Source organism: Sciurus vulgaris (assembly GCF_902686455.1).
Source record: "Sciurus vulgaris genome assembly, chromosome: 1".
NCBI lineage: Eukaryota > Metazoa > Chordata > Mammalia > Rodentia > Sciuridae > Sciurus > Sciurus vulgaris.
Window position 1 is genome coordinate 109,726,402 of NC_136461.1, and position 26,103 is coordinate 109,752,504.

A 26,103-nucleotide genomic window follows, 5' to 3' on the forward strand; every position below is an offset into this window, starting at 1 on the left:
ACAGATATACTATGGCTCTGGCTTTTCAAACTCCTCGGGTGTATGTATTTACTCAAATGCCCCAGTTAACTCCCCCTTGTGGGTCATAACATAGTTTGAATCCTCACATAGTGAATACTCGTGCAATACTCAGAGTTCACAAAGTGATGTTACTTACATTCCTATGACAGTGTCTTCTTTACAGATTATTATCCCCTTCTTTTAGTTGAAACTGAAGAGGTATTGTTTCCTACATTAAACAGAGAGTACCACTTGAACTTGAGCCTCCTGATTTCATGTGCCTTAACTCATTCCATTGAATCATGCCACTCTGCGTTTCAGTAAGTGTTGTCATGAGTAACTCAGTTTTGCTTCCCAATATTAGAGACTATTAATTGTGTTTATTTACATATTCTAGTTCTCAGTGGTCTTCAGTCTCCTGTTGACTAGAACTCCTATCTAAAACATCCTCCAAGAGCTCTACTCTCTCCTCAGTTTTGTGGAACCTGAGTTTTTTTCCAAGGAACAGATGGAAGATTTTGTTCAACGTTACCAGGATATTGAAAAATAGTCCAAATCAGGTTAATTCTCATTCAACAAATCATCCCCAAGAGATCTTGACACACAAACTTCCCTAATGCATAACAGTTACAGATAGAAAAGAAAGAGAATGGATAACCAGAGGATACCTGCGGTTCTTCTGACAAAGAACCACAAACACAGGCAGATGTTGGGTCCCTTGTGTTGTGTCCAGTTGTCTCCCATTCATGACTCTTATTTGTTTGTTACATGATTCTGCAATGGGGCTTATTTGGTTCATTTTTGAAGAAGTAGAAAGTACCCACTGATGGATCTGTATACTTTTTTAAAAAAACCAGCTTGTAATTTTCTTTTTAATTTTTTTCTTCTGGTGGTATTGGAGATTGAACCCAGGGGTGCTCTACCACTGAGTTACATTCCCAGCCCTTTTGTAAAAATTTGGAGACAACGTCTTGCTAAGTTTCTTAGGCTGGACTTCAGCTTGCCATCCTCCTGCCTCAAGTATATGTTACCATGCCTGGCTTCAACTTGTAATTTTTATAAAGACTTCATTAACTTTCCATGTCACTTCTCAGTGCAGAAAAGTAAGTGCATTCTCTAGTTCCAAACTACCCTTAAGAATTCTGCAACACTGCTGTTTCTTTTTAACACTTTGCAGAAACCAAAAGTCTGAGATGGGTGGGAAGTGAGAATGAAAAGGGAAGCCTTCATTCATATAACCAGTAACTTTCTCTTATACCTTTACCCCTCTGCCTTGTAGAATCATCTACCCAACAATATGCTGCCTTCAAGAGACTAATCTCATAGGAAAAGATATCCACAGACTGAAGGTGAAAGAATGAAAAAGAACATATATTCACTCTCATGGACTGCATAAAAAAGCAGGGGTTTCCATCCTCATATCAGGTAAAGTGGACTTCAAGCCAACATTAGTCAGAAGGGATAAAGAAGGATATTTCATACTGCTTAAGGGAACCAAAAATAAATAAGACATAACAATCATTAATATTTATGCCCCAAACAGTGAAGCATCTGTGTATGTCAAACAAACCCTTCCCAATTTCAGAAATCAAATCGATCTCAACACAATAATAGTGGGTGACTTTAATACACCTCTCTCACCACTGGATAGATCTTCCAAACAAAAACTGAAAAAAGAAACTATAGAAACTAGTCACTAATTTAGACTTAACAGACATATATAGAATATACCATCCATCAACAAGAAAATATACTTTCTTCTCAGCAGCACAGTTATACTTCTCTAAAATAGGCCATATGTTATGCCATGAAGCAACTCTTAGAAAATACAAAAAATAGAGATGCTACCCTACATTCTATCAGATCATAATGCAATGAAATTAGAAATCAATGACAAAACAAGAAATAGAAATTACTCCAACACCTGGATACTAAATAATATGCTATTGAAGGATGCCTGGATAGCAGAAGACATGAGGGAAAGATTAAAAAAAAATTCTTAGAGGTAAATGAGGACACTGATACAACATATCAAAATGTCTGGGACACTACAGAAGCAGTGCTGAGAGGAAGGTTCATTGCATTGAGTTCATTCAATAAAAGAATAAAAAGTCAACAAATAAATGACCTCACATTAAATCTCAAAGCCCTAGAAAAAGAAACAGATTAACACCAGAAGTAGTAGAAGATAGGAAATAATTAAAATCAGAGCTACAATCAATCAAATTGAAACAGAAGAACAATTGAAAAAATTGACAAAAAAGTTGGTTCTTTGAAAAAATAAACAAAATTGATAAACCCTTAGCCACACTAATGAAGAGAAGGAAAGAGAAAACTCAAATTACTAAAATTTATGATGAAAAAGGAAATATCACAACAGACTCTATTGAAATATAAAACATAATTAGAAGCTATTCTGAAAATCTTAAAGACATCCACAAATTTCTAGAGACATAATATCCACCCAAACTGAATTAGGAGGATATACACAATTTAAACAGGTCAGTTTTAAGCAATGAAATAAAAGATGCTATCAAAAGCCTACCCAGAAAAGCCCAGGACCAGAATTCTCAGCCAAATTCTACAAGACTTTTAAGGAAGAACTAATACCAATTCTCCTCAAAGTATCCCATGAAATAAAAAGGGATGGAACCCTTCCAAACTCATTCTTTGAAACTAGTATCACCCTCATACCAAAACCAGACAAAGACACATCAAGGAAAGAAAACTGCAGACTAATATCCCTGATGAACATAAATGCAAAAATTCTTAACAAAATTCTGGCAAATCACATACAAGAATATGTTAAAAAGATAGTGCACCATGATCAAGTAGGGTTTATCCCAGGGATGCAAGATTGGTTCAACATCTGGAAATCAATAAATGTAATTCGTCACATCAGTAGACTTAAAGACAATAATCATATGATCATTTCAATAGATGCAGAAAAGGCATTAGATAAAATACAGTCCTCCATGCTCAAAACACTGGAAAGAATAGGGATAGTAGGAACAAACTTCAATATTGTAAAAAGTATCTATGCTAAGGCCATAGCCAACATCATTCTAAATGGGAAAAAAAAAAAACTGAAAGCATTCCATCTAAAAACTGGAACAACACAGGGATGCCCTCTTTCACCACTTCTATTTAACATTGTCGTCATTGAAACTCTAGCCAGAGCAATCAGACAGACCAAAGAAATTAAAGGAATATGAATAGGAAAATAAGAACTCAAATTCTATTTGCTGACGACATGATTCTATATTTACAAGATCCAAAAACTCTACCAGAAAACTTCTAGAACTAATAAATGAATTCAGCAAACTAGCAGGATATAAAATCAATAGCTATAAATCAAATGCATTCCTATACATCAGTACTGAACCCACTGAAAGAGAAATGAAGAACACTACCCCATTCACAGTTGCCTCAAAGAAAAATAAAACACTTGGGGATCAATCTAACAAAATAGGTGAAAGACCTCTACAGTGAAAACTATAGAACACTAAACAAAGAAACTGAAGAACACCTTAGAGGATGGAAAGACCTCCCATGCTCCTGGATAGGCAAAACTAATATTGTCAAAATGGCCATACTACCAAAAGTGCTATTCAGATTTAATGCAATTCCTATTAAAATCCCAAGGACATTCTTCATAGAACTAGAAAAAGCAATCATGAAATTCATTTGTAAAAATGAGAGACCCAGAATAGCCAAAGCAATCCTTAGCAAGAAAAGTAAAGCAGGAGACATCACAATACCAGACCTTAAACTATACTTCAGAGGTATAGTAATAAAAACAACATGGTATTGGCACCAAAACAGACATGTAGAACAACAGTACAGAATAGAAGACATAGAGACAAACCCACATAAATACAGGTATCTCATACTAGACAAAGGTGCCAAAAATATTCACTGGAGAAAAGACAGCCTATTCAACAAATGGTGCTGGGAAAACCACATGTAACAAAATGAAATTAAACCTTTATCTCTCACCCTGCATGAAACTCAACTCAAAGTGGATCAAAGACTTAGGCACTAGAACAGTGACCCTGCACCTAATAAAAGAAAAAGTAGGCCCAAATCTTCACCAGGTTGACCTAGGATCTGATTTCCTTAACAAGACCCCTAAAGTGCACTAAGTTAAATCAAGAATCAATAAATGGGATGGATTCAAACTAAAAAACTTCTTCCAGCAAAAGAAACAATAATGTGAAGACAGAGACTACAGAGTGGGAGAAAATCTTTACTACATCCACATCAGATAAAGCATTAATCTCCAAAATTTATAAAGAACTCATAAAACTTACACCAAAAAACCAAATAATCCAATCAATAAATGGGCTAAGGAACTGAACAGACACTTCGCAGAAAAAGATATACAGTCAATCAACAAATAAATGAAAAAAATGTTCAACATCTCTAGCAATTAGAGAAATGCAAATCAAAACTAAGATTTCATCTCCCTCCAATTGGAATGGCAATTATCGAGAATACAAGCAATAATAAATGTTGGCAAGGATGTGAAAAAAAAGGTACACTCATACATTGTTGGCAGGAATGCAAATTGGTGTCGCCACTCTGGAAAGCAATATAGAGATTCCTAAGAAAATTTGGAATGGAACCACCATTTGACCCAGCTGTCCCACACCTCAGTTCATATCCAAAGGACATAATATCAGCATACTGCAGTGACACAGCCACTTCAATGTTTATAGCAGCTCAGTTCACAATAGCTAGATTGTGGAACCAACCTAGATGCCTTTCAATAGATGAATGGATAAAAAAAAAACTGTGGTATATATATATATATATATATATTTATACAATGGAATATTAGTCAGCCATAAAGAAGAATAAAATTATGGCATTTGCAGGTAAATGGATGGAGTTGGAGAATATCATGCTAAGTGAGATAATCCAATCTCAAAAAACCAAAGGTCAAATGTTTTCTTTGATAAGTGGATGCACAAGGGGGGGGGGGGGAAATAGGAGGGGTAAGGAAAGAATGGAGGAAATAGGAGGGGTAAGGAAAGAATGGAGGAACATTGCATTGTATAGAGGGAAATGCGGGGAAGGAGGGGATGGGGGAAGGAAAGATGGTGGAATGAGACAAACATTACCCTGTGTACACGTATGATTACACCAATAGTGTGACTCTACATTGTGTACAGTCAGAGAAATGAAAAGTTGTACTCCATTTGTGTACAATGAATAAAAAAAAAAAAAAACTTGGCTAGCACAGCCCTTCTTCACTAAGGGGGATATTTTAATATTTTAAGCTGTATTTAGTTGTTTGGGACATAGTCATAAGCTATCACTGCCACCTGCTGGCAACATGTGGTAATAACCTCACCTCTTGAAAGTTGGAAGGAAACCATTAAATGAAAATGCTGCAGAACTATAGCAAAAACGTGATAGCAAATATGACCATCACTATTTGGAAAAGGTTAACATCCAGGACCACTTCAGGTCCTAGATAATATACTGAGGACTCCTGGGAGATTAACGGAAAAGCAGAGGTTTCTTTCTTCCTAATTTTAGATGATTCAAACATCTGCTCTCTAAATATGAATAATAAAATCTTTAAAACACAAATGGAATTCCTCTCCCAACCTGACGATGCATTTGACCAGATCCTTCCAGTTTCCCCTAAGACTGACCATGAGACAACCGAATGAATGGCTCTGATGCAGGGTGTGGCACGTGACCTTGGAAGAGATTGAGGCCAAAGGAGTCTGATTATATCTTATTTTTTAGTTTATTAAACAGATAAGACATATGCTGGAGAAATGATCTGCTTATACTCAAGGATTATATCTAACACTTCTTTTATATACCCATATAGTACAAAGCACTTAACAGATGTTTTCTAAATAAGTCTGAAATTTCTTTTCATAAAGATATTAATCTCTCTTTCATCAAGGTCACACATCCTTTTTGTATTCCTATATCTATTCCATACGAATTAAGTTCTATAAAAAATAAGATAATGCAACTCAGATTATGAATTCAAAATTAATTTAAGGTCTTTTTGATTCAGGATGTAAGGAAAATTCCATCTCTCAAAACTGATTTCCAGTTATTTAATAGTATATGAGAGCACTCTGTAACTGACAAAGCATCACAGATGTCATATGATATTTATGATTTAAGTCAGATGGACAATGCCATAATAATTACAAATAGCTGGCAGTTTCACTGTAATCACATTTCAAACAACAGAATGTTTGTTAAACTTTACAACACTATCCCAGGGGTACTCCTGGAGGAGGGGCAACTAGCAAAGAGATTATTTTATTTTCCAAATTCAGGGCTGGGAAGGAGAGCTGCCTCCACTGAACATAAACAAAACTTCCTCGAAATTATAAAAAGAAAAAAAGTTTCAGGACATCCCAGGTCAGAGCAGATTAAGCTCAAAGCAGTTTAGAATTACTTTCCAATAAGCTCGGGTTCCAGCCTCACTTCTTTGTGACATCACAGCTTGGATAGGTTGGACAGAAAAGAGCTCCAAAGTAGAAGTCCAGTACTATGTCGACTGCCTTGATTCTCTCCTTTTATTATACTCCTTGGTAATAAACTCACCTTTCAGAGTATTATGGAAAAATGTACCAATGGTTGGGATGTAAAAGTACTACACCACTCCTTGGTCTGCTTTCATCAATACCTATGTGGCTTACCTGCCCTGGTACTCAGGAGAAAAATAAAAATGGGGGCTGCTGTCCAAAGTTCTTTATAGCCAGATGTCTCTCTTCTCCTCTCACAGAACCATCCACACGCTCATAGCTGTAGCCTTTACATAGAGAAGAACAACAACAAACAAACAGATCTTAAGTCTTTTCAAGGACTCTTCGGGAAGTGAAAAAATCAAGTCATTCCTAAACCAAATGCCTATGTTGTCCTTTCCATATCCAGGCATGCCCCTACTTTAAATAAATCCCATGGGAAAGATCTAAATTTAGGGGGACAATACATCACTTTACAGAAAAACTCACCATAACACTCTAGCCTGGGTTTTTAAAACACATGCAGCCAAAGTTTTGGCACTTAACAGACTTAACATTAAAACAGACTTAACATTCAGTTTTGACTATTCCCAGGCAACTCTAAATATCCACCCTCTATGGCAGTTTGTATTTGCTGAGACACAATCCTTACTTAGGCAAGCAGTAAGTCAAGCACTTAGGAGCCTGCCTGATGACCCAGCATCTGCTTTTCAATGAAGCTTTAGGGTTCTCCACTTACCACCATGCATCAGGTCAGGAAGGGGAACTATAAACTCATCATGTTTTGACAGTGGAGATTCCTCAATGTGCCAATGGCATTTCTGCAAGTATCCAGGTTACTGCAGTACTTGGAGGGCATCAAGTGGATCCGAGAGACCACTCTGAACTAAATTTTAAAACTCTTATTTCTGCAGCTGATACTCTACCAAAGGCTCAAAAATTATCCACTGTTTAAGCTTTTTCCCATTCTCCCACATCAATTTTATTACATATGAAACAGAGTTCTTGGGTAATTGCCTACATTCCCTATTGTCCATAGAAATAATTGGTCTTACCTTCCCCCTGCTTGATTTGTGGGATCTCTATACTATCAATATTCATTTTCTTAACTAATCCTGAATACGTACACAATTGTTGAGCTGAATGTTGCAAGACACTGAAAGTTTTTGTCACTGAAACTCAACTTACACATTTTTGAAGACACTCAACATTTTCACATCTGGTCCAGTACCCATAGTTTATATCACCTGACTAGAATATGGGTGTTTATTTCTGCCCATGTGTCTCTACCCTGCTCTCAATCCCTGCTTCACATAGTGCTGTCCCCTCTCCTCGAATTTTTCATCTTCTTTTGGTTCTGAATAATGTTTTTGCACCTTTTTCCTCTGTAACATTCCCACATCCCTTATTATTCTTCATGGACCTATATGATCATTAAATCTAAAAAAAGGCTTAGGTGATGTAGTGGCAGGGGAGTCACCTCTGTAATCCATATAGTCTTGGAGAATATCCAACATCTGGGACATTTGGGAGAAAAGTAAAACCCAATGGCCCCTGGCAAAGAAAAGAAAAGGAGAAACTCTAGTAGTATTTAGGGTGAGTTACCCTCACACAAAATTTACTAAAGAATAAAATTTTATATGTAAGTGAAATGCTAAAGTAGAAATATAAATGTCACATAACTTTCTCAGAAACTCTACATAGTTTACATAAGAATACACAGTGCCTCCACATGTAGCTATATCCTTCAGAGCAGTTTTAAAGCTACAGCAGAGATATTCCCAGGGCACGTGTCAGTTTACCAGGGACTATGGAAGCCCTAGAGCAACCAAGGAGCCTCTTTCTGGAATGTCACTTCACTCAATGAAAAGAAATACAAACTTTCACTTTAACAGCGAAATAAATATACATGTGAAGAGTAAAGGGCAAGATTCGCTTATATGTGTACCCCTTCCCCAAGATCCTAAAGAGCTGTGGTCAGCTCTCTACCTCTATTCCCTACTTGGGAGTATAAGTCATTATCATCTAGAAAAGTCTGAGAAGCATCACTTTAAAGAAGCAATCCCCCATGATACATGAGGAAACTTACACATAGAGAGTGAAGAGAGGAAAGAATTCAAAATAATGCATTGAGAACAAAGTCGAGCTGAGAGCACCTTGCTCTCAGACATTGTGTTAAAAATTTGCCTAAACAAAGTACAGTGATCTCAAAACAATATTCTTTTTAAGAAAATGAACTTAATTTAAGCTTGGCCCAAGGGTAAGATCGAGAGTTGCCAGATTCTAGCCAAATTGTTGGAAAAGCATTGAGCTGAATAGGATGTGATCCAGCCACCTATGCAGTATTTCAATAGCCAAGGAGTTGCCACATGTAAAGGCCTATACCCTGGCTCCAGGAACCAGCACCAATTTACATCAGTTCCTATTCCTCAGCAGCACGAAAACAAAATAGATGGCTATAGCATGAACAGCTGTATTCTTCAAGATGACTACTGCAGAAAGATCTTTGATGCAAACAGATTTGATTTACATTCTCCTTGTAGCTGTGAAGATCCTTATTTTGAAAACTGAGTTCATTTTCTAGCTTCTACTGATTACTTGAAAAATAATATGGACTGAAATACACCACAAATTAATTAATGCAGAACTGTAGAAAAGGATATTCTGGGTAACTTAATTATGACTTAATCCAGTTAACATGGTACAAAATATGAGATCCAAAAAATTAATTTCCACACAAGGAATATTATCAGAAATAAAAGGGGACATTTCATAATGATGGAGTTGATGCTTCAAGAAAACATAAAATTTCTAAATGTGCACATATCTAATACATAAGCTTCAAAATATATGAAGAAAAATATGGCAAGAACTAAAGGAAATCTATCATAATTAGGGTCATGAACACTCATTCCTCTGTAACTGATAGAACAAGTAGACTAAAAATTTGTATAGCTATAAGGGATTTGAAAACCACAAGCATATATAACATTACCTCCAGTCAATAAGAGAGGAGATACTCACTTTATGATTAAACAGAACATTTTAAAAGCTCATGTGCTAAAAAATTTGGTCCCCAATTGATGATGCCATTGGAAAATGAAAATTGTAAGAGCTAGGACCTAGTTGGGAAAGTTAAATCATTGGGGTCATGCCTTTGAAAGGGATATTTGGACCCCCCACTCCAACCCTGTTATTCTCTGGCTTCCCAGACAACATGATGTGAACACCTTTGCTCTACTACAAGACCGGCACCATGATATTTGGCCTCACCAAAGGCCCACAACAATAGGACCAAGTGACCATGGACTGAACCTTCTCAAATCATGAGAAAAAATAATTCATTCCTTCTTTTAGAAAGGAATAAACAACTAGGGTATTTTATCACAGTTATAAATATGACTAACAGATCAAAAAATGAGTCTAAAAAATATCTTACAGATTTTATTCAGAGTATTCTTTAATCACAACAGAATTAGATTATTAATCGACTATAACAAATCTGAAAACCAACCAAATGTTTTGAAATTAAGCAATATATTTATTTTATAATTACTTATGGGTTAAATTTTTTAAAAAAAACTTACTAGGGAAATAGAAAACTTTTGAACTGATGAAAAATTGAAATGCAACATATCAAACTTGATAGATTACAGCTGAAGAAGTTCTTAAGGGAGTGTTTCTCCCTCTAACTCCTCCAACTGCTTACACTAGAAAAGAACAAAGGGATAAAATCGATGTTTTCTTCATGCTTCCATCTTAAGAGGCTAGGAAATTAATCAAAATAAGTGGATGCCAGGAAAGAATAAAGATAGGAGCAGAAATAAAGGAAATAGAAAACGATGACACAATACAGAAAAACAAGAAAGCAGATGGTAATGCTCCAGAAAATTGATAAACTAGGTGAAAGCAAGACAGAGAACAATTTGAAATATCAAGGAATAAAGGTTAAAAAGATAAAGAAGTCCTAAGACATTACACAGAAAGACAGCACTGTGTATCTAATTGCAACATAATATGAAAAACATTTAGGGTTAAAATAAACTTACAACTTAGATCAACAAATACCATGAAAAAAATTATTAAAATTCATACAAGGAAAAACAATGGAAAAATCTCAATGGCTCAACCTATGTGAAAGTAATTGAATTCATGAAAATCTTACCAAGTAAACTCTAGGCCCATATGACTTCACTGGATATTCTATCAAATATTTCAGAAAGAAATAATGCCAAACTGACAAAATGATTTTCTAATAACAAGGGAGAAAATAATATACTGCCAAACCCAGGCCTCAGTAAATGAGGCCACCAGCAACATAATCACTTAAGGACTTTTAAATTATTTTATTTATACTTACTGCTATCATCCTCCTCCTCATCATCATCACTATCTTTACAGGGCTGGTGATCAAACCCAGGGCCTCTTAGGCAAGCACCCTACCAGTGAGCTAAGACCCCAGTCCACATGAGGATATTTTAAGATAAGCAAACTAGAACTATCATCCCTGGTGAGCAGAGACATAATAAACACAGAATATTGGGAAAGTAGATGTAAAAACACTGTAAAATGGGCCAAGAATCACTGCAACCACTGAGAGACACTCACCTGGACTTCCTGGGGGCCCAGATAGCCTAAGAACCATGGGCAGCCAAAAGATCTGCGTCCCCAGCGTGTCCCCATGCCCTCCCTCAATGTGGCACCAGGTTGGGCTGACCTTGCTGATCCTGAATCCTGGCCACGTTGTTCATCATCCTGCTGCTGAAGGTGTGCAGTTGGCATTTTGTGTAGCATCTCTTCTGTCTAAATTCAAGATTCTGCAAGAACTGATGGGAGACCCAGGAGCCCAGGAAGGATGTCATGAGCCTTCTGGGTCTGAAACAAGCAGATGTTTCATTCTCTGCAGGCAGGATAAGATTAGCTGCCCAAAGCAGGGAACCTACTGATGAAGGTCATTGACTTCACACATGATTCTTTTTCAGTGAAAGGTTGAGGGCAATTGTGAATCTCTGTCTTTAGTGACTTGGCTTTGAAATTTACTAAATGACTGAAGAACATTTGTACTTTTATTTTTTTATACAGCTCAGAAAAATGAAATGTAAATCATATGATAATAAAGGGAATTAAAACCAAATTGGGGGCTGGGGCTGTAGCTCAGTGGTGTAACATTTGCCTCGTGTGTGAGGCACTGGGTTCAATCCTCAGCACCACATAAAAAAATAAAGATATTGTGTCCATCTACAACTAAAAAAAATTTTTTAAAAACAACCAAATTGGACCAATACCAATTTCATCTTAAAGACAATATTTTGTTTGACTAACTTTCTACTTAACACTTATTACTTGGCTCTTGGGATTGTTATTTGCTTGTTTACATTGGTGTGAATTGGTGATCATTCTAAACCTGAAAAAAATCATATTTTAATAGTTATAAAATATATTATTTTCTTCACAGTGTAGCTTGTCTGAAATTGGGATGCATCTCAGTACTGCCAACCAGTTGGTAGTTAAAGAATTATCCTAGCTTGTGCACGTGTGAGTTGCAGCTTATAGTGGCATCCCTTTAACTGTCCTGTGTATTGTTAATGTCAAAAAGTCAAGTTTGACTGGCATTTTATAATGCCTTCAAAAATATTACACTATGATTTAGCATTGAAATGCAAGATTAATGTAGATGCAGAAAAGCATGGAAACAGCATCAGGACAGAAATTCCATATTTCTGAAGCAAATATTCACTGTAGGAGAAATGATCACAATTCCATATTTTCTTGCAAAGCACCCAAAAAATATTGTACAAGACCTAACCCACAAATAGATGAAGCTGAACTACATTTTATCAGTGAGAAACACGCAAAAGGGTTGCCTATCACAGGCCAAGCAATAAAGCCGAAGGCAGAGGAAATGACCAAGAGGCTGGTGTGAGGGATTTATGCATAGAGTGGGACTGTGGTGAAGGCATCAGCTTCCCACTAGCATCAACAGAAGACAGTGGTGGAGCCTCTTTCAAGATGAGGACTCCCCAGTATTCTTGAAGACACCTAGGACTATGTTCTGTGGGCAAGTGCAGAGAGGACACTGATGTAAAAAGTGATTCAAAAGAGTTGAGTTCAGAATATGAAGCTATAGTTATAACAGCCAGTTTATTTCCCATGTCCTTATGTGATAAAAAAAATTAAGTTTCAATAAGTATAAAATAAACATTTTTGTTATAAAAGTACTATAAAATAGATAATACCTTGTGATCAAATGTATTATGTCTCAGGAATGTTAAATTATTTTTATCAATAGAATATTATGCAGTGCAGTTAATTACATTGACAAAATTAATCAATACCTTAATAAATGGAAAAACAGCATTTCACAAAATTCAACACCAAATCATGTTCTAATTTCTAAGCAAACAAGGAATAGAAGGAAAACACCTCACCCTGATAAAAAGTCCTTACAACCAAAGCTAATTTCATATCTAATGAGGAAAGACTGAATAGCATCCACAAACACTGGAGAAAGACAAGGATACCAGTAATCACCACTTCTGTTCAGCAGTTCAGAACAACAAAGTTAGAAAATTACAGGAAGAAATATTTGAAAGGAAGAAGTAGAGCTGTCTTCAATTGCAAATGACATGATTTTGTAGGCAGAGAATCTTCAGGAGTTCACTAGAAAACTGCCAGAATTAATAAATGACTTTAGCAAGTTGCTAGAAATACACATAACTTTGTTAGGGAGAAACTCCTGGAAAATGGGAATCTGCCCCTACAAAGGGAAGTGGAGGGTGGGGTGAGGCTGGTGAATGATTTATCTCAACTAGAGCAGATTTGATGGGAAAAGGTAGGAAGGTATATTCTAGGTGGGGGAGAAGAAAAAACTCTAAGCTCCAGATAGGGACCAGATTGGGAGGCAGTCTGCCCAGAGCAAGGGCAACTGGAGATGGCTGTCGGGATATAGATCAGAATCTAACTATAAACTTGCAGTCACATTAAAAAATAGAAACTGAATAAGGACTAAACACAAGGTGGAGAGGTGGAACACCTGCATGAGGCCTAACAGTAGAAATGTCTGGGTTGCTGTAGAGAACCCTTATGATTACTTTTATGAAACTTTTCTTTACATGGTCTACTATCTACTGAACAGGACTCCAGCCCTTGAATCTCCAGTCAGAACTAGTCCTTGATTTGATGACCTCAAGTTCTGAACCTGTTCCCTCAACCTAAACCTCTCCAGGCCCAGAAGGCAACCTTCTGCAAGGGGAGAAGATGCAGGGGAGGGGAGACAGTGTACTGCTAGTCAACCTTAATCCATTAAGTCCCAAATTTTCAATTCTGCCAATAATTCAATGAAATTGATGCAGGTGCATTAAAATAGTTTGGAAAGTTCAATCTAGAGCTTATAACAATATATTGTCATTAATAATGATATCATTAATATTTGTCAATTTCAGTGATCATTTGCCTATTATGTTACTCAGAATACTTGAACTCTAAAATCATGAATATTTATTTGGAAGTTACATTTTCTATTCATGACTCAAGTTTTTTGGTGTTCCATAAATGGGACAATGAAACAAGAGATTTCCCTAACTGCAGGACTGAAAAGCAGGTTAGTGAAAATAAAGCAAACAGCTCTAAGATTTCTTGGTGGACAGCAGTTTTGAGTGGATCCATAAGGGATTCAAAAGAAGTGGTAGAGACTCCAGAGTGGGCAAGGGCAAATGTGGTGCCTCTAACCCAGCAAATGAAAACTACCCTCTTGGCTCCTTGCTGGTAGGTCCGGTCTCTCTCCTTTTGCTTGTTCTCCCCGCCCCTACACTACCCTCCAAGGCCAACTCTTTCTTTGCAGTAGTTTCAAAGTGAGTCCCTCAAAAAGCAACTATTTTTTAGTCCTTCGTAACCATGGAGAGTTTTTTTGGGAAAAAAAAAATCAAAGAGAACGCTGTCTAGCACCTGGCGGAGAACATTTTAACTAGGTAGGAAGATTCTTTTAAATCCTCATCTAAATTTTTCCGTGGAGGGAATCGCAATGAACTTTTCATGATCTCCTCCAAGGGCATCATTTCAGAACAGAGCCCGGCAGGAGCAAGGGGGAGCCCTGCTCGGACTCTTCTTTGCCTGGGACTAGGAACTTTGCCGAGACGCCGGTAATCAACCCCCTGGACACCGAAATCCAGGCCCAGCTCTTTGCTTGGCCCAGTTCGGGGCTTCAGGGGATTCCCCACAAGGGTGCAAAATTCTGCGCACCTGCGCCCCCTACTGGCCTCAAAAGACACCCGGAAGCTCGCGATTCTTCCCGTAAAAGTGACAGTTAAGAATCTAAAGAACCAACTGAAATGCTCCCAACCCGCTTGAACCCAGGACTAGAAATTGATTCTGATCATCCCACCTCTGAGCTAAGGAACACCATTTTATATTTCAAGTAATTTCTGCTTGTACAGAAATAAAACAATAGGTCCAAATATGAGCAGGAGTTGGGGTGAGAGAAAGCCCAGGGCAGAGGATTTGGTGGCCGGTGGCGGAGGGTCACCTGAGAACAGAGAGGAACTTGCCAGGTCGCTGTGCCCCTTGGCTGAGGGGTGGGAAACTCCAATGTCAGCGAGCATAAGAGGCGTGAGGACAGGACATCCCAAGCTTGGACACCCAGCTCGTGTCCAGTTTCCCAATGTTCATGGCCTCTCTGAGGATCTGGCCTTAGATACCCAAATTAATAAGGAGCCAAGGGACAGGCGTGGTGGGTGGGGATGGGGAGCAAAGACAGGGCTTAGCGGGCAAACAGCAGGAGACCAGGAGGGACATAGAGACCTGGAACAGCCACTTTCCTGAGTAGCCTCTTATCCTGCCCTGAATCCCGCCCATCCACTTAAGCAGAACTTGGGAGGATCATTTAAGGTATGAAAGAAAATGACTTTTACCCCAACTGAACAGAAAGGTCCATGGAAACTTGAACTCTGATTATTGAACTTAAAGTTTTCAGAGTGCTCACCAATACTGCATGGAACCACAGTAATGAACAAGTCCCAACTCGCCCTAGATTTGCAAGTCATTTCACATCATGCCCCAGAATTTCTTCCCTGGGTGAGTACAGATAGTCCTCTGTGTCCTCTAATCCATAAACACATTATATCTCCCAATTTAGTCAGATGTTCTTTTATCGTTTTTAAGTAATTTACCATTTTTACATCTTAAGATGTTTTCTGAAGTATTTCACTTAGGGGGAACAGTTTTAAATGGTATTGATTTTAAGTTTGCTTTCTAGCTGTATATTGCTAGTAATAGAAATACATTTGATTTTTGTTTACATACATTGCACCCTACAAAACTGCTAAACTGTCTCATTAGTTTTAATACTTTGGGGAGTTTTCTGCCCAGCTTCTTTGGGATCTTATGGACAATCTTATCATAAGTGATAGTTTTCTCTCTCCCTTTCCCAGAATGTATGTCTTTTGCTTCTTTTTCGGCACTATCCTGATAATATGAGTGCTTACCTTGTTACTGATGTGTTGGGGACAACATTTGGTTATCACCAGGATGTGTGATGTTAGCTGACACATTTTTGTAGATATCCTCTATCAGTGTGAAGACATTCTCTTCTATTCCTAATATACTGGTAGTTTTTTTTATCACCAGTAGATGTTCTCACTGAATTACCTTTGAATCTTTGTCAATAGTCAATTGGCCATACCAATGGGGCCCTGGTTCTGAATATTAATCTTTTTGTTAAATTCATATGTGTTTATCCCTTTGCCTATAATACAATATCTTGCTAACTAGCTTTATAGTGAGTCTTAAAATTGGGTAGTGTAACACATAGTGTCAAATATAGTTTCTGCATCAGTTGATATTATTATGTGGTTTTAATATTTAGACTATCAACATAGTGAATTACAACAATTACTGTAATTATTTTCCAGTAAGTCAGTCAGGCAACCCTGGGATTAATCCAGGAATTAAGGAAGTTTCTCCCCCCAAAAAAAGAAAACTAATAAGATATACAGATATGAGAGGAAGCATTATGAGAATTGACTTACAATTGTGAAGGCCAAGAAGTCACATGATATGCTGTCAAAGCTAGAGAACCAGATGTAATTCAGTCTGAGTCCCAAAGCTTAAGAAGCAGGGGAGCTTTCACTGCAAAGTTGAAGAGATGACTGTCCCAGCTCCAGAAGACAAAGTGAATTAGTTATTCTACCATCTTGATTGTTATTGCTGTTGTCATTCTTTGCAGTACAGGAGATTGAACTCAGAACCTTCCACATACTAGGACACCAATCTGCCACTGAGGCATATTCCAGCCATTTTTATTTCATTTTGTGACAGGTCTCACTGAGTTTCCCAGACTGGCCTTGAACTTGAGATCCTCCTGCCTCAGCTTCTCAAGAAGTGGGATTACAGGTGTGAGCCACCATGCTCAGTCCTCTACCTTTATTTTCATGGAGCCATTGATGAATGATGTGTAACCATGTCAGTGTCGATGGATCTCCATTACCAGTCCTCTGGGTCAAATACTAACTAATCTTTCCTATACATAAGTAGAAATAATGTCTCACCAACTGTTGGTGTATACCATAATGCAGTTGAGTTCACATTAGAAAAAAAATCATACCCACTTTATTGTATTGCTCATTTTGTATATTTCTGGAATTTGTTAATATTTTATTACAAATTTTTGCATGTATGTTCATGATGGTTATTGTTCTGTAGGTTTTGGGATTTTCTTTTTGTTTCTTAAGAAAGCAGAGGTCTCCTTAGTTTTTTTATCAAGGTCATGCTGACTTCACAAAGCAAATTATAAAGTGTTTCCTTTTCCACTTTCTGGAAAAAATTATGTAGCATTTATAATTTTTTTCTTTAATTGTTAACAAAATTTCCCAGTTAATCAATGTGGACTAGAGATTACTTTTTATTATGAATAAAGTTTTAATAACAGTTATAGCACTAGTCAGCTTATTTGTTTCATTTTGTGTGAGTTTAGTAGTGTGGGGGTTTTCAAGAAATGGATCAACACTTAAATCTATGTGGGTAGGGTAGTTCATAATTGTTTTCATATTTTCTTAAGACATTTCAATATTTTTAGGATTTTTAATGATACCCCACGTCATTCTTGACATTGGTAAGGTGTTTTCTTTCTTTTTTTCAGAATCACCAGTTAGAACATTAACTTTCTTACTTTCTCAGAGAATAACATTTTCATTTCCCATAAAATTTTGAGGAAGAATTGGAGAAGAGAGGATCTAAATATCAGAGTTGGAAGGTCAGAAGAATCACCAAAGAGGTAATTCATGAGAGCTGATATATCTATTAGCCCAAGTGTGACCTCAAAGAAAGAAGTACTCAACTCATGTAGGAAGCTGTTCCTTTGTGGGTCTGCAGCCAAACATCTGGTGATGGACCTCGTGCCCCTGTGGGTCTGCGCTGACAGCAGTCATGAAGAGCTGCCTGCAGAATGGAAGGGAGGGAGCTAGGAAAATATGGACCCCAGTAGCTCTCCATCTGTCCATCACCACACTTAACCACTACAGTCCTAAGAGAACAACATATACTTACTCTCGTACATATCTCTCTTTTAACTAATTCCTCTTTGGGCCAATTCTGAGACCTGTTCAACAAAGGAGATTCTAGGGAACTTAGTTCTAATTAAGCTGAGTTGATATGGCAAAAAATACAAGCTCCCTAAAATAGGTTTCCAGACAAGGAATATGACCAGAACTAAAGAGGGACATTCCATAATGATAAAGTAGTTGATACTTTAAGAAAACATGAAATTCATAAATATGCACACACCTAATACAAGAACTTCAAAATGCACAGAGAATAAATGACAAGAACTAAAGGAAATCTACTGTCATATATAGAGTTGTAAACACTCATCTGTCTGTAATCTATAGAACAAGTACAAGAAAAGAAAAAAGTTTGTATGACTATAAAGGATTTGAAAACCACAAGGATTTATAGAACATTAGATCCAGCAGATAGAGAACATATTCATATCAGGATTACATGGAACATTCACTAAGGTAGACTGTAAGATCATTTCTATGGTTTCAATCTTGTATTTTCAATACACACTTATGTGTTGAATGTTGGATCCCCAGTTGATGAGAGTGGTGGAAACTTTAGGAGCTGAGTTCTATTTTGAGGAAGTCATTGGAGGCATGCCCTTGAAGGGGACATTGGGACTTGGACCCTTTCTGTTCTCTCACTTCCTGGACACAATGATGTGAACCCCTTTGCTCCACCACATGACCCCAACCAAACTGGCTTCACCACAGGTTCAAAGAAAAGGGGCCAAGAAACCATGAACTAAACCTCTCAAAATATTAATTTAAATGAATCTTTCCTTTTTTAAAGTTGTTTATCTCAGGTATTTTGTCACAATGTTGGCAAGTTAACTAACACAATCATAAAGTGAGTCTTTATGAACAAAAGTCCCTAAGACTGCTTTTTTCCCTCAGACAGATTCATTCTACAACTACCACAAATAAAAACCATGACGTGGCTAAAAGGGCTGTCACCTTTGATTGAGTGAAAAATATCATGACAATCAGAAGGCTTTTTTTAACTTTGTGTAATCTGTAACTACTTTTGACCTCATGATGTGTATTTTAAAACTGTTAGATCACCCTTGTTTATCATTAATTGTTACATGGAATCCAGTGATTTTCCTTCTTTTCATCCTCCTTCTCATCATCAGATTCTACAAATTCAAAAATGTCCAGAAGTCATAAAATCTCTGTTTTACACATTTCAATACAGTGGCCTACCTGAGCATGAAGACATAAATTACGTATATATGAATTTAGGATGCACATACATGATTGTACTGAATGACCTCATATGTTGATTTTTAAGAAATGGTTTGAATTGACATGCACACGATTACTAGTTAGTTGGACCATTATTATCGCATGCTCTGAGTTGATTGGGTAGAGTCAAAATGTATTTTGGTCTCCAGATCACTGGATACTTGGCCAGGTTTCATTGGATTTCTCTAGCTATATGTATACTCTCTTCCTTCTACAAAGCTCATTCCCAGGTTTAGTAGCTCTGTGCCCCCCTCAAAATTCTGAAATAAAATCTACTTGCTGTACCTCATCCCTCTCTATACTGGGGACTTTGTAGGTATCTCCAAATTGGTTTCTGCAGTCTACTGGAGGCAACTTTGAAGTCTGTTCTAGTATAAACCAACATTTCCATCACCTCATTCCATTTTAACTGAAGCAACCCCAAACATTAGCACTATAGTGTCTTAAAACGAGTTCATGGGAATTCCTTCATTCAATTGCTAGAGCAAAATGCAACACATTATTTGATTCATTTTACAGAAGAGGAAGCAAAAAACCTAGAAGGCAGTAGTGAATCATATGCCTACAGGTATAAAAGCCAATGCTCAGGAAGAGCTGGGTAAACTTTCTTTACTAGTTCAGGCTCTTTGCACTCTAAGAATCTGCCTCCTGTCCTTGAGAACTTCTAGTTGCTACCTCTTGCTCCAGAGGCCTCACACCATCAAGGAGGCTAGAGACAGTTGGAATACTGTGACCTCCAATACAGTGCAGTTCTCTTTTTTTTCCCCACCCAGACTGGACTCATCCTGCCATGGCCTCAAATGTGATGTGGAAACCAGGACTGCTGGTGCAGTGTTCCTGGTGGACGTGTGGGGTGTCCTGTGAGGCAAGGACTTTGGAGCAGTTCAGTGTGATCAAGGCCATCCAAGGCTTTCTACCAGCCTGCAGTCCTCAACCAGTTGATTGCAGAAGTCCTGCTCCTGGTGGCGTCAGAGTCTTTTTGGGTGAGGAATTTCTTGAGATGCTGACTGAGGTAGGAGGAGGAATCTCTCCCTTCCTGTGGCTGCTGGGGTAACTGGGTCAGTTCTCATACCTGAATTTGGGCCAGGAAATAATATTTCCTAAGGTGGGATAGTAGACATTTTCAGAATGGGAATGGTGAATAGATAGATGATGAGGACTTTGAGAGATTACTGAGAGAATAGTTCCCAAATGCCTTCCAATTGTGATTCTGGCTCACTTTTTGGTGAACTGTGACCTTTTCTTTTCTTGTTACATCTTAAATGCAGTGCCCAAGTGAAAACAGGCCCCTGAGGCATTTATAGACACCCAGAGGATGGGATATGAATTTTCATTTTGTGAGTTTGGTGTTTTGGGCTATGAAATACCTGCCAACGAACAAAAGTGACCCAAGCAGGAAACACATGCCTCTCACTTTAGTTCTTAATTACAGAAGAGGGAACCAGTCAGCTGTGAAAGTAATGAACACTCCTGTGCCTGGTCAGTTCACTTTGGATGACACAAATGATACAAATGCCACAAATAGGCAGTGCAGACTAGTTGAGCAAAAGAAATCAGTGTCACCAGCAGATTTTCTCTATCATTGCATCATGAACATGGCTATTTTGGCCTGTTTGTATGCTCCTTTTTGCCTACTCATTACCCTCCAATGACAGTCCCCTGAGGTGCAGTGATTGTGTTGATGCTTGTTCTTCATCCTGATGCTCTTTACGATTTCCTATACTCAAATTTATAAAAGCCCATTTAGATATTAGGCGTTCTACCTCATCATTAGGAACACAGTGGCCTATCTTGGCACAGGGAAATTATCAGTGCCAATTTAAATTATCAGAATTTAAAAAGGTGTCATGTTTTGCTTTAAAAAAAAAAAATGACCTGCCAGGGAATTCTTATCCATGAGATGAAAGTGGCCCTGATCTAATGGATATCCTTAGTAGCATGCTTTTGTTTAATTGGGCAAAGAGAAAGTGTCTTTGCTTCCCCATATCAATAGAAACTGGAGACAACCAGTGAACTTTGGGATACTCCAGCTGTACCTACCTCATGACACATGGCAGTTTCCCAGGCTTGGTGATTTACCTCCCGCCATGACTTTCACAGAAAACCTACTCCTTCCTTCTATAGGGAAGAATGACAAATCCTGTCCCATGACACTTCATACATCTGGGGACTTCACAGGATCCTCCATATCTCCTTCTATCAATTAACCAGGGAAAATTCCATGTTACCTGCTAAGTATTCCAGTGTGCCCCCTACATCCTACCCCCATATTCCTACTACATAAAGTTAAACCAACCGCTGGGAGTGACTTTATCCCTGACAGTACACTCATGGACATTCCGTACTTGAATGCTCCAGCTACCACGTAATGCACATTTTCAACATTTTTAGAGATGAGGAAACCTAAACCAGGAAGGATAAATCACCCATTTGCCCACAATAAAATCAGCATGAGGATACCTGGAAAGTTTTCATTCTCAGCCCAGGCTCTTTTCAATCTCACAAACTTCCACCTGTCACACTCTCCTTCCTGCAAGGATGCTGGGTGTATGCTGCTTGCTATCTAAATGACACACACCATCATAGAGTTGGAACACTATGGCCTCTACCCAGTGTCCTCCAACTGAGGCTGTCCTGATCTTTCAAGACTCCAAACAAAATGTAGATACCATGAGAGCAGGTGCAAAGATGGCTTGCCTAATGGAGTCCCATGTGACCTGGGCACCTTGGAGCAGCTTCTTGTGAGCAGGGCCTCTGGGCACCTTACCTGGCTCTGCTTGAGAACAAGGTGCTCTGCCAGCTTGCACTCCTCAGCCAGTTCTCTCCAAGACCTCAGGGTCATGCTGGGTAAGGAAGTCCTTGTGATGCCTATTGTTAAAGAAAGAAGCATCTTCCCTTCCTGCAACTTCTCCCTTAACTGGACCAATTCTCATGCCTCAACTTCAATTAGAACATTGAAATCCCTAAGGTAGGATACAAGGGGAAATTTATGATTAGAACTCAATGAATATATAATAGCATATTAGGGGTTTGACAGAAATTTCAATGACAATATCCCTTTGAAGCTTTCAAACCAGAATTCTTGTACACTTTGGACAACTGTGCATAAATTTTTTGCACAATTTAGCCTCAGGGGACTAGTAAACACACACCTTGGTGGTTCATATACTTTCTGGGTCTTTTTCTTTGAATACTATGAAAAAATACCTATGTGTGTGTGTGTGTGTGTGTGTTTGTGTGTTTGTGTGTACGTGTGTGTACATGTATATATACAGATACAAATATATATGTATATATCTACACTTGTGTATAGATATAAACATATGTATGTATGGATTCCTTGCTGTGATATTCCTACTACTGAAGGCAAAGAATGTGGAAGGAGGTGTGAATCTTACCCTGCCTTTTGACCATATGTGAGATGTTGGATGGAACCTAGGAGTACAGGAAATCCCCTAAGACTGATACAGAGTAACTCTACAAATCCTAGAAGGAAAACACACATGGCAAGTGGGAAATGGCAGTGTTGTTTGGGTGAATGAAATCAGTAAAATCAGCAGTTTGTGTGTATCTTCGTGTCATGAATATGGCCACATTTCTCTCTGTCCTTCCAAGGACCCTCTCCGTATTTGACCTGTACTGCTCATTCATTTTTGGACAGTGGTTTTTCTTCTTGTTCTTTCTCATTTTCATGATTCTCTGAGAATTCAGAAATATTCTGTCAAACATGAAGTAGTTATGTGTCCTCCTGGCCTACTTAGGCATGGTAACATAATATTTATATATGAATTTAGAATATTTGGGAGATCGTATTGAAAAGTTTCATGTTTAATCTTTAAAGGGATTGCTTTAATACTGGTCTTCACTCTCCATGAGTTTCTCCTTTGTCTTTCCAACCAAGCCAACTTCTCAAGGTTCAAATGTGAGATGAATAATAAAACCTGCTAAAAAGGTTACTTATAGAGGTGTGAAGTTTTCTGTGACCCAGGGACCATGGAGCTGCTCAGTGTAACAAGGGCCTGAGGCCACTTACCTGGGTTGAGTTTGTGGGAAAAGTGATCTGCCCCCCTGCTCCCATCAGCCAGTTGCTCTTGGTAACCCCCTCTTGTGACTGTCAGAGTCTTCCTTGGTGAGGAGGTCCCTGAGATGCTGACTAAGGGGAAAAGAGGCATCTCTCCCATCCTGTAACTGCTGGGTAACTTGAGACCCAGATCAGGTCTCAAGCCTGATCATGACTTAGGACAGAGAATTTCCAGATGTTAGCTAGGAGGGCAGCATCAGAATCAGAATGGGGTATTGATAAGTGATAAGAATCTGAGAGAGGTGTCTCTGAATGCATCACAGGGGAGTCCTTCAGTACAATTCTGACTCATTTAATACCAGAAGTCCATGAGCATTTATAATTTTACTTAAACTCTATTTTTGCATGGAAGATACACATCATTATATATTTTCCACAGCCAATACAATGAACAACATAGAGTGAATCCCACTGTAAACTGGTCTTTAATTATAATCATGTGTCACTCTTGCCTGATTAGGCATAACAAACATAAAAACACAGTCTCGGTTGTTTTAAGGAGAAATTCTCTCTATGGAAGGTGTTGGGAGTGTAAAGCAACATTCCCATCATCAGATGTAACTGTATCAAGGCCCTAAACAAAGTCCAAAGACTGAGGGTCTATATAATTTCCAAAGCACTCATGAATATTCATCCCACACATGTTGGTTATATATACTCTGCAGCTATTTCTATAGATCAGGACACAGAGAATCAGTAGAGATAAAATGATCCTGGCCCACAGTAGTAAGCAAAGCAGTCAGCTGGAGGCTGGGACACTCTCAATCCTAGTCCAGAGTGATGTCAGTTTAACATGTGGCCTTCTGTCACATCCCCTTTCTCTACTTAAACATGAGGTAGATGTTGCCTTTTCAACCTGAAGCTATTTTTAACCAGGGAGAAATGACATTGTTGGACTGCCTTGACTTTTCACACTATGTATTTTTCTTCTGTGTTCTCACTCAGGCATCCTGATCTTGTCATACCCTAAATTTGACATGGAAAACAGAAGAGCTGGTCAAAAGATCACTTGGTGAATGGAGCATCCTGAGATTCAGGAACCTGGAACCTGGGAGCTGCCCAGTGTAATCAGGGCCTCTGGCCACTTTACATGGGCTGTTTGAGGATCAGCCACTTTGCCAACCTGTGCCCCTCAGCCAGAAGCTCATGGAGGCCTGGCCCTTGGTGGCAGTCCGAGTGTTCCTGGGTGAGAAGGTACTTCAGATATTAGTTGAGTAGAAATGACACATCTCTCCACTGTTGTAATTTCTTCCTTAACTGGGACAGCCCCAGGGTTTGATCTTGAATATGATATTGGAATTTTCCAAAATAGAATACAGATAAATTTAAGCTTGCAGAGTTTTACAATAGATCATCTGAACTTTGACAGAGCTTTTGGTGAGAACATACCCAAGGAACTCTCAAAGCAGAATTCTCTTAGCCTACGATAAAAGGAAGAAAAGGGGTGTAGGCAAACAAAGACCTCCCCTGTGTAAGAAAGTGCTCTGTAAGAAACCTATACATTCTCTAAAGTTAGGTGTCTTCTGAATCTTCTTCATAAAGATGCCCCTTCATTTTCCCATTTGACCAAGGACATTTCCATGTGGTAATACACATAGTGCATTGTGCCAGAATGAAATATAAGCTATACACAAAATGTGTCCTGATTCACACAGCTGGGGTTAATGGGAACAATGAAAGAAGAAGAGACTGACAGACTCAAGAAGTCAGCAGCACTCAGGAGGTTATTGGGACTAAGAGTAAATGAGGCAGCACTTGCACGACATTGTGACTACACCAAAGGTCACACAACTAGGTTGCTCACAAAAAAACTTGCTTAATTTTATATTTGATAATTATTTTAGCTCGATGCATTTTGGAAAAGTGGAAATGAAGCTTTCCATAACAATTTTAGACCATTGTGCACAACATGATTTGTTGATTTGTAGTTTTATAATTATTTGGGAGGCATGTGCCTGTCATGGGACTTACGCCCTTTCTTGCTCAAATGAGCTCTTGGTTCCCCCAGCTGAACTGCCAGAGTTGATTCACACACCTTCCTACCTGCCTGAACTGCACATAGCCCCCTCTCCTGAGCTTCTCAGCTAGTGTCAGCCTCTCTGCTAGCTCCCCATCCTTGCACTGAAACTTCTCCCCCAGCACACAATCATTGATGTCTTTGTCCTTTTCACATTCTGAGAAGAGACAAATGTACCTTCCTCAGTGGACAGCTGGATATGCTGCTGTAGGCACTGCCTTCAGAGGAGAAGGCAGGCCCGCCCCAGGACAACAGGAACTTTAAGTCCCAGGCTATATGCAGGGACCTCCACCTTTTGAAATCTCCCCAAATACATGGTATTTGATTATCCTCAATCTATAGATGAGGAAAGAGAAGTTCAAAGACACAGGAAGTATCATAGGAGGGTAATTCAATGTATTTGGCAATCAGATTCACATCTGACTCTGATCCTCGACTACTGTAATTACCAAAGTACAGCCCCTTGAGTCAAATACTAAGCTGGGCATGAATCACAGATTCTGTGTGCACTCAGGTAGGCCCTTAGCACTACAGGGCTGAAGGTTCCTTTATGCTCACAACTTCAGAAAACAACATCTCCAACATAAAAAGTTTTATCTTGATACACTTGTGTAAAGTATAAGCCTTAAGACTGTAAATGCCTGAAAGAAATATGCCTAACACTAAAAGTTTGTATTAAGTGGGAAGTAATAGAACAGT

General features: G+C 38.4%; 2 long non-coding RNA genes across 2 annotated transcripts; both read left to right on the forward strand.

Annotated features, from left to right (window-relative positions):
• Nucleotides 1-240: 240 nt before the first annotated feature.
• On the forward strand, nucleotides 241-15,578 carry LOC306653618. Its single transcript, XR_013761766.1, has 3 exons — nucleotides 241-560; nucleotides 1,280-1,425; nucleotides 15,471-15,578. It is a non-coding gene; the product is annotated as an uncharacterized lncRNA (long non-coding RNA).
• Nucleotides 15,579-17,753: 2,175 nt separating this feature from the next.
• On the forward strand, nucleotides 17,754-25,858 carry LOC306655290. The gene is made up of 3 exons (XR_013762249.1): nucleotides 17,754-17,775; nucleotides 20,080-20,289; nucleotides 24,333-25,858. It is a non-coding gene; the product is annotated as an uncharacterized lncRNA (long non-coding RNA).
• The last annotated feature ends 245 nt before the right edge of the window (nucleotides 25,859-26,103 follow it).